Source organism: Schistocerca americana, chromosome 6 (genome assembly GCF_021461395.2).
Source record: "Schistocerca americana isolate TAMUIC-IGC-003095 chromosome 6, iqSchAmer2.1, whole genome shotgun sequence".
Lineage (NCBI taxonomy): Eukaryota > Metazoa > Arthropoda > Insecta > Orthoptera > Acrididae > Schistocerca > Schistocerca americana.
Window position 1 is genome coordinate 559,714,357 of NC_060124.1, and position 8,346 is coordinate 559,722,702.

The 8,346-nt window shown below is 39.4% G+C and overlaps 1 non-coding gene across 1 annotated transcript; it reads right to left on the reverse strand.

Annotated features, from left to right (window-relative positions):
* Positions 1–1,827: 1,827 nt before the first annotated feature.
* Trnas-cga lies at positions 1,828–1,902 on the reverse strand. Its single transcript has one exon. It is a non-coding gene; the product is annotated as a tRNA-Ser (tRNA).
* Positions 1,903–8,346: the final 6,444 nt, after the last annotated feature.

Below are 8,346 nucleotides of genomic sequence, written 5' to 3' on the forward strand. Positions count from 1 at the left end.
AGTCACATCTTACCATCCTCATGCTGTAGTTGACCTATAGATGCTGTAACAAGAACAATGGAAAATAACAACTGGAAACTTTTTGTAAATATACAACAAAACTTGATTTTATGTTCTTACAGGACTATTGTGAAGGAGACTCTCCAACATCCGATCCGTCTGGTCAAGATCAAGTTCTGTAACAAGAAAAAACAACTGTAAACTTCTCTTAAGGTGAATGTATACTACAAAATTTGAACACTAAATTATGTACTCACATGACTAATATGCTGGTGGAAACACTGTTCAACGATCTGAAGGAACTGTATACCCCAGTCAACCAATCCTCTTTCAGCCTTCAGCTCTTGAATTAATTCCTCTTGAATTTGGTGTATGAATGCTGTAATAACAACAAAGAAACTTTTCTGGTGGACAGACTATCATTGAAGGCAGTGTAGCCTCCTACCAATCTACAAGTTTATAGATGCTGAGGAAGTTTTATACAGATACAAAGTTTTAACAAAATCTGAATTATTGAAGATGGAAAATGTGTACTTTATGCACTTACGTGGCAATTCTTCTTCATCCAGTCTTAGGCGTGTGCCACTGGCATTGCCAATAGGTGAGGAATGCTTGGTGGTGATCATGGAGAGATAATCTATCACAGCTGTGAATTGAGGCAGATTGAAGATGACAGTATGTAACCTGAAGCTGCTCCCCCTGTTTTAGTGACAGCCAATAGAATTGCAGGAACTCTGACCAACAATTTGGAACAAGTCCACTTGTCTAACTGTCTCAACTTTTTAGATCAAGAGCCTTTGTCCTGTCAATGTGCAGGTGTTACCATTGTCTTTGAGAGTCAGAGATCTGTGGCTTCTACTGGGTTGTCTTCTTCTTAGAAGGAGCCAATAGATTGCTAGCGAGGTAAATTGCTATGTTTCAGACAAAACTGCAAGTTCCCACAGAGGAAGTAACAGCCTACTGCTTCTCTTATAAGTGGTCCAAACTCCTGGAAGGAGTTGGTATTGCCTTTGACAGTGAAATATTTTGGTCTGTTTCAGACAAAGCTAAGGTCCCAGTTTTCCTAGTATACAGAGATGTACCAACTTCCAGTGGGTGGTCTGGGAACCTTTGCAAGCATATCCTTTCTTCGATGGAGCTGGTAGATCATATTACCTCTGACAATGAAATAAATTGCACTGTGGTACTGGTCCACATTTTGGGGAAAGTACACTTGTTTTCCACCTACAGACACACAAAGGAGCAGCACTTCCAGAAACACATCCACAGGAACTATCCCATCTCCTTTGGAGGCTTGTGGGACTGTTAGTGACGGTCCCCTGGGATAATGGGCAGTGAACAAAGTGAATGTTATCTAGGTGGGCTGACAGAACAGCTGGCATGGGGTAACAAAAAATCAGTTCAGCACATGGTACATATTCGGCTGTCGGCCTTCACCAACCACGTGGCAATATTTCTGGGATGGCGGTGCAGCAGCGCTTTGCATCGGCCAGCACGCCACGTCAGTTCATCAACAGTTGCAGCAACTAGCAGATATAGGGGGGACTTGTACACTGAGTGCACAGCCTGTCACCTTACATGTTTACTGTGATATTTTGCAGTGTGTTTAAGGGGCTTTATGTGATCTATAGGTGAGTTTAGATGAGATTTTTCTTACCTTTAGCACTGTGTATCATGACAAGTATGATTTTCTATGGATGCAATTGGAAGAAGAGGGCACATTTCATGATATTTAGTTTTGTTTTAAACATTGCGTAGTACCAGAATGAGATTTTCACTCTGCAGCGAGTGTGCGCTGATATGAAACTTCCTGGCAGATTAAAACTGTGTTCCCGACCGAGACTCGAACTCGGGACCTTTGCCTTTCGCGGGCAAGTGCTCTACCAACTGAGCCACCGAAGCACGACTCACGCCTGCGCAGGAGAGCTTCTGTAAAGTTTGGAAGGTAGGAGACGAGATACTGGCAGGAGTAAAGCTGTGAGGACCGGGCGTGAGTCGTGCTTCGGTAGCTCAGTTGGTAGAGCACTTGCCCAGGAAAGGCAAAGGTCCCGAGTTCGAGTCTCGGTCAGGCACACAGTTTTAATCTGCCAGGAAGTTTCATTGTGTAGTACATTAGGACATAGGTGAGTATATCAAGCGGTTTTTCTGTGTTTGTTTTTATACCCACGCAGACAAAGTTTTTATCTCTCTTCTAAGCAGTGTTTTATTAGAACAACAGTTTTTGCCCAAGTTTTTCTATGTGTAATTTGAAGTTTTCCATGATACATGGCAAGTTAAAAAGCATTTTCTGATGAATAGGCAAGATTATAGTTTAGATGGGATTTTTCTTATCTGTAGCACTGTGTATCATGACAAGTTTCAGTTATTGATTTTTTTTGAGTGTTTTTCTATTTGTGGACGACTGTTTCTTCACGAGAGTGTTTTTCTATCATCCTGCCAATTTTAACAGCTGTATTTGTTTGAATTTCAAGCTGCAAGGATGTACTGGGTAATTATCAGTTCAGTTTCCACACCAAAAGTTAGGAAATGCTTCCAGCAGGGTAATACACATTTAAGTAAATATTAACAGTTCCCAAGATAGTAACTTACATCCATCCTCTCCAACAGCTCAGCACAGACAGAGACTTTCTTCCTACCAACTCATAGGTGGGAGAAGGGAGTATGTAGTGATTCGAGAATTTCCTCATAAATTCTCGAACCACTCATCCTTCTACCATCTCGAACTCACGATATTTTAAAAATAAGTGTGAGAGAACGTACATACTGCACAACACATTTGTGTGTGTAAGCTGGAAAGGAGTCACGAGCAGAAGTTAGATGCGATGGTCGAACGGCATCAACAAGTGTTTGCTGCTCACGCCACAGAAGCCATATTGGAATATCAAGGAGTGTTGATGTATCTAATTGTGTTTTATATCATTGACTATTGTAACAAGAAGAAAGAAGAACAGTTGAAACATTGTTAATTGTACTTCATGTGTTGGACTTGCTAGAAGCAAGACATGTCCATAAATTACAAGTGGTTCTTAAGCCAACTCGCTTATGAATGTTAATTTAATGCATTTCTAAAGCTCAAAATGTGAGTGAAATATGAGAAGATGGAGATATTTACATGTGAAATGCGAGAATGTTATTCGGCATAATCCAATACATCGTTAATTGGTGAAAACATAAAGCTTGTATATGTACTGCATACGTTCTATCATCAAAAAAGCTTTAGAATGTGGTGACCAGTGGAAAGGTCTTGAAAAAATGGGAATTTTGAGAGGAAATCGAAGCAGAAGATATGGTGTGTTGCCATGGCAACCAAGTATAACGAGACAAGAGAACTGTTTCACGGAACTGGATTATGCCTAAAAAGTTCAAATGATGAAAATTAATAAATGCAATAAAAGATAAGACGTAAGAAAGATATAACGTTAAAAGAAAAGAGAGCAGATTCTGATGTATTAGACTAAGAAGAAATATGATGAGAATAATTAATTGTAGAAGATCCGGTGTGGGGAGTAAGCAGCTCTCAAAAACATTGCGGAGAAGCAGACATGGAAACCAGCCTAAGTCCAACGACACCAGCACCAGTCGCTAGTCATCAGTGCTGATTCCACATACACCCACCAACACCGACACTGAAACCAACATTCGACGCTGCCGGCACCAGTGCTGTTCACTGGCGTTGATTACGCATCTGCTCACCAACGCAACTAGAACTCTACTCCGGATGAGTGCAAAACAATAATTGTTGGAGTGTAAAGTTAAGGAAACTGTTGAATAATAGATTGTTAGTATAGTTATTATACTTAGTGTAGAATCTTTTTTTTTTATGATTACTAGATCTAAAGGTACGAAGAATATGGATAATACACAGAGAATTGGAGAAACTTCAGAACCAGCCAGGGCAATGAAAGTGAGTAAGGAGGTGCCAGACTGGTCTGAGGATGTAAATTTAATCAAAGCACAAAGTGCAGTTTCAGCAGCTTTAAGAAAGGAATTAAGTCTTAAATTAGACTCAATAAATACTCAATTAAATGATAAAATAGATGACCAGGGTGCTTCTTTGAGAAATGACAAAAGTGCGACTTTAAATGCCAAACTAGAAGCCCAGAGTTTACAGTTAAATGAAACTTTAAATTCTTGACTGGATGATCAAAATACAAATTTAAATGCTTAAAGTCTTGAATTAGATTCAGTGCATACTCAAATAATAAATTGTATGTTCAGAATGAAACTTTAGAATTGTTAAGTGCTAAGGTAGATTCACAAAGTAAAGACTTTAGTAATTTATGTGAAGGTATGGGAAATTTGAAGACTGAATTTGATGCTTTAACTACTAAAGTACATAATCTTAAAATAGATTTGAAAAAGGAATTAACTAACTCATTAAGCAGTCATGTAAACCAACTGTCCACTGACTTTAGTCAGACAAAGAGTAACCAATTTCAGGACTTAGATAAAAAGTTAGAATGTGATATTGAAGATAAATGTAATGATGTAGAATCTGAATATAGTAAGAAGTTAGGATCATTTCAAAATGTATGTAATGTTATATTTGATGCTGTAAAGCAAAGATTTCACAATTTGAGAGATAATGTTGAAAAATGGGATAAGTTAATACCAATAGTACAATCACAAATTGCAGGCATTAATACTCGAGCAGATAACGTGGAAAGAAACTTTAAAGAGAAATTAGGAACCTCAGACATAATAAATATAAGTAGTCCGGAGGAACAGGCAGAGGAAATAATTGACCGAAAAGTTGCTGCGAGAGGGACCTACCCAAACTTAATAATACCAGCAAGTTTATAGGCAACATGTGGAAAGAATTCAAACTTGTCCAAGACAGAGTAGAAAATAGAATAATGTCACCTAATGTTGTGTCACCTAGAGAAGTGGTGACTGTTTTGCAGTGGGGAGACTTTTAAACAAAATTTAACAAGAAGTACTGGTCTGCACTTGCTCAAGTGAAGTTAATATCAGATCCACGGGATCTGGGCAGTGTCACCTGTCACCCAGGGATGTTAATGTTCTGTGTTAATGGGCGGAGTGACAACTGTCAGATCCTGAGTTGTTTTCAGTGGTTCTTCTGTAATAAAATTTTCCTGCACTGAATTCCCCAAACTTCTTACACTATCCTATCAGCCTCCACTTACAGTTTAATACAGAAACATACCAGTGAGGAATTGTGATTACATCACCCAAGTCTGCTGATGGTATGTGACTGCATCATCCTCGTTTGTGAGAGAGTTGTGCCCCCTAGGAGTTTGACTGCATCCTCCTCGATTGTTGGAGAGTTGTGCCCGCTAGGAATTTTGATCGCGTCGTCCTCGGCTATTCCAGGGGGTGCCCCTACCTGTCCTCATGGCTCGTCCCCTCTTATTCCAACTTATTCTGACTTGTTAGGAGGCGACATAAGATGGGAATTGGTGCGCACATTACCCCTGAGGTAAGATAGACTAAATCTGCCTAGCCAGCCAGTCTCTCCTGCCATCCATGTATAGTTAGGTTTTATTGTTGCCTGAATTAGTCTTTGTAAGTAATCGCTTCACCAGTGTTCTGTGCAAATCTGTGGACAGAAGGCTGGGTAAAGTCAAGGTGATTAAATCTATTAATATGAATAATTAAAAAAAATAGTTTTCAGGAAAGCTGCCTGGTAATCCTAGTCCTGAGTAAATAGGGAAAACCATACCTGGCACATAACTTTTGAGATAATTTCCGAATTTGTGAGAATCCCATTCTCACACTGAATGTAAGATAATCAAGTTAAAGTCATTGAAGCAGAATTCACTTGGAAACTGAATAGAATATATAATTATGTACTTAATACAGAATATTTTATACCTTTTATGAGATGTGATGGAGATGTTAGGGTTTGTATCGATTTTGAAAGGGGGTGGGTAGTGTTGATAGAAGCATGATTTACACCAATGGATAAATCATGACTAACACAAAAGACAAATCACACCTTTCAAACAACCCTCACAAACAAGTATGCCTGATTCTTCACCATTTTCCGTTTCCATAGGGGGTTGCTAAGATGTCTTTCAGGGACCTCAAGGGTGAAGGTGATAATGTCCGTTCTGTAGGAGACAATTTTACACCATACCTCCTCCGGCTTCTCACTCGAGTACTGGCAAGCTGGCAAGGTGGGGAGTATCTACTATGTGTTGAATAATATGGGTAGACATAGTATCTACTAAAGATTACACAAGTTAAAAAGTAGAGGAGGATTCTAGGGTATTAAATGAAGTATTAAGAAGTGAGTGTTAAGTGTGAAATAGATTTTTATTTTTTCCAGGAAATATTTAATTGTAGTGTACATAAAATGTATACTAGAGGAATGAACCACGAGACCTACTCATAAAGGATAAGAGGGGCATACCCGGCATTTGCTGAGGATATAGGGCAGGCATACCTACATAGAGATAGGACGACCTGTGGCCTGAAGAATAGGGATTTGTTACAAAGTGGCATACCTACCAGAACAGATGGAGGAAGTGTACTCAAAGGGTCAACCCACATGTAAGGTATAGGTACTGATCCTAGGGGAAAAGGACATTATTGTGACAGAAGTCACACATTTTGTAGGGATTGTTCTGGTGAGTTTGAATTCTATATTGCACTAGCATTATTATGTTTTATGTGAGTTTACAAGTGTCAAGAAGAACTCTTTCATTTGCCTAGAGTTCCTACAGACTGCAAACAGTCTATAATTAATGAGACTATTATGTACTAAAGAAGCAGTACAAAGAATTTGAATAAAGAGTAAAATACTCAGGTGTCATGAACACCTGCATCTTATGATTGGAAACCAAAACCTTAGGCCTTACGACTCCTAGATATACAAGAATTGAGTGAAATACTCCCATTTTATAATCCAAGTAAAATGAAAAAAGAAAAGCTAAATAGTAAATAAAAGGGTTATGCACAGTTAATTAAAAAAATGTGGAATGTATACTGTGGAAATACGAATTGTTATTATATGTAATACTACTGTACATAATGAGTATGTGTAAAATATCATGTGTTCTCATAGAAAATATTGTACTTCCTTGTCATATGAGTATGGGAATAAAGCAGAAGCAAGTGCAGTTTCAATACATTCGAGATAGTGGCTCTGCTGGGGAGAGGGAGGTCTCTTCAGCTCCTCTCCCTGGGCACAGGTTGGGGAACATCACATTTTTATTATCATCACCCCACTCCCCTCTCCACACCCCATATGTAGTGATTCAATAATTTCCACGTAAATTCTAGAACCATTTGTCCTTCTAGCATTGTGAACACATGATATTTTAAAAATAAGTGTGAGGGAACCTACATACAGCGCAACACATGTTTGTGTGTGCAGGCTGGAAAGGAGTCAAGAGCACAAGGTAGACACGATGGTTGAACGGCATCGACAACTGTTCGCCGCTCATGCCACGGAAGCCATATTGCAAGAACAAGGAGTGTTTATGTATCTAATGGTGTTTTATATCATTGACTATTGTAACAAGAATAAAGAAGAACAGTTGAAACACTGTTAATTAAACTTCATGTATTGGACTCGCTAGAGACAAGACAGGTTCATATATTATGTGGTTGTAGAACAAATATATTGCAGATTTTTTTAATCAAGTGTAATGCAATATGGGGTAGTTGACTTGCAAATACTCTAATACTTATATGAGATGGAATGAATTTGTTATTTGTGGAAGTTAAAATACGTCAAAACTGAACTAAAAGTATTCTGCAAGTATCCACTTATTTCATGAGGGGAGAGAGAGAGAGAGAGAGAGAGAGAGAGAGAGAGAGAGAGAGAGAGAGAGAGAGAGTCTGATAAATTCCGTTAACCAGCAGTATTCTTTGGAGAAGGAGGTTTTGGAGATCGATGGATCTGGCGTTAGAAGTGGAAGTTTGTGCAGAGAGGGGAGTGGGGTGGTTATAATAAAAATGCGATGTTCCCCCACCTATCCCCAGGGAGAGGAGCTGAAGAGACCCTCCCCGCCCCCCCTTCCCAGGAGAGCCACCATCTTGAATATATTGAAACTGCACTTGCTTCTGCTTCTGCTCTTCAGAGAAGAAGATCGGCTGTGCAAATCAAGTAAGCCAACTGATGTGAGAGATGGTGTGAATTTTGCATGCAATCCAATTTCACACCACACTCCAGGTCATCTAAGGCGTTAGAAGTGGAAGTGGGTGCAGAGAGGGGAGTGGGGTGGTTATAACAAAAATGCGATGTTCCCCCACCTATCCCCAGGGAGAGGAGCTGAAGAGACCTCCCTCCCCCCAGGAGAGCCACCATCTTGAATATATTGAAACTGCACTTGCTTCTGCTTTATTGCCGTACTCATATGACAAGGAAGTACAATG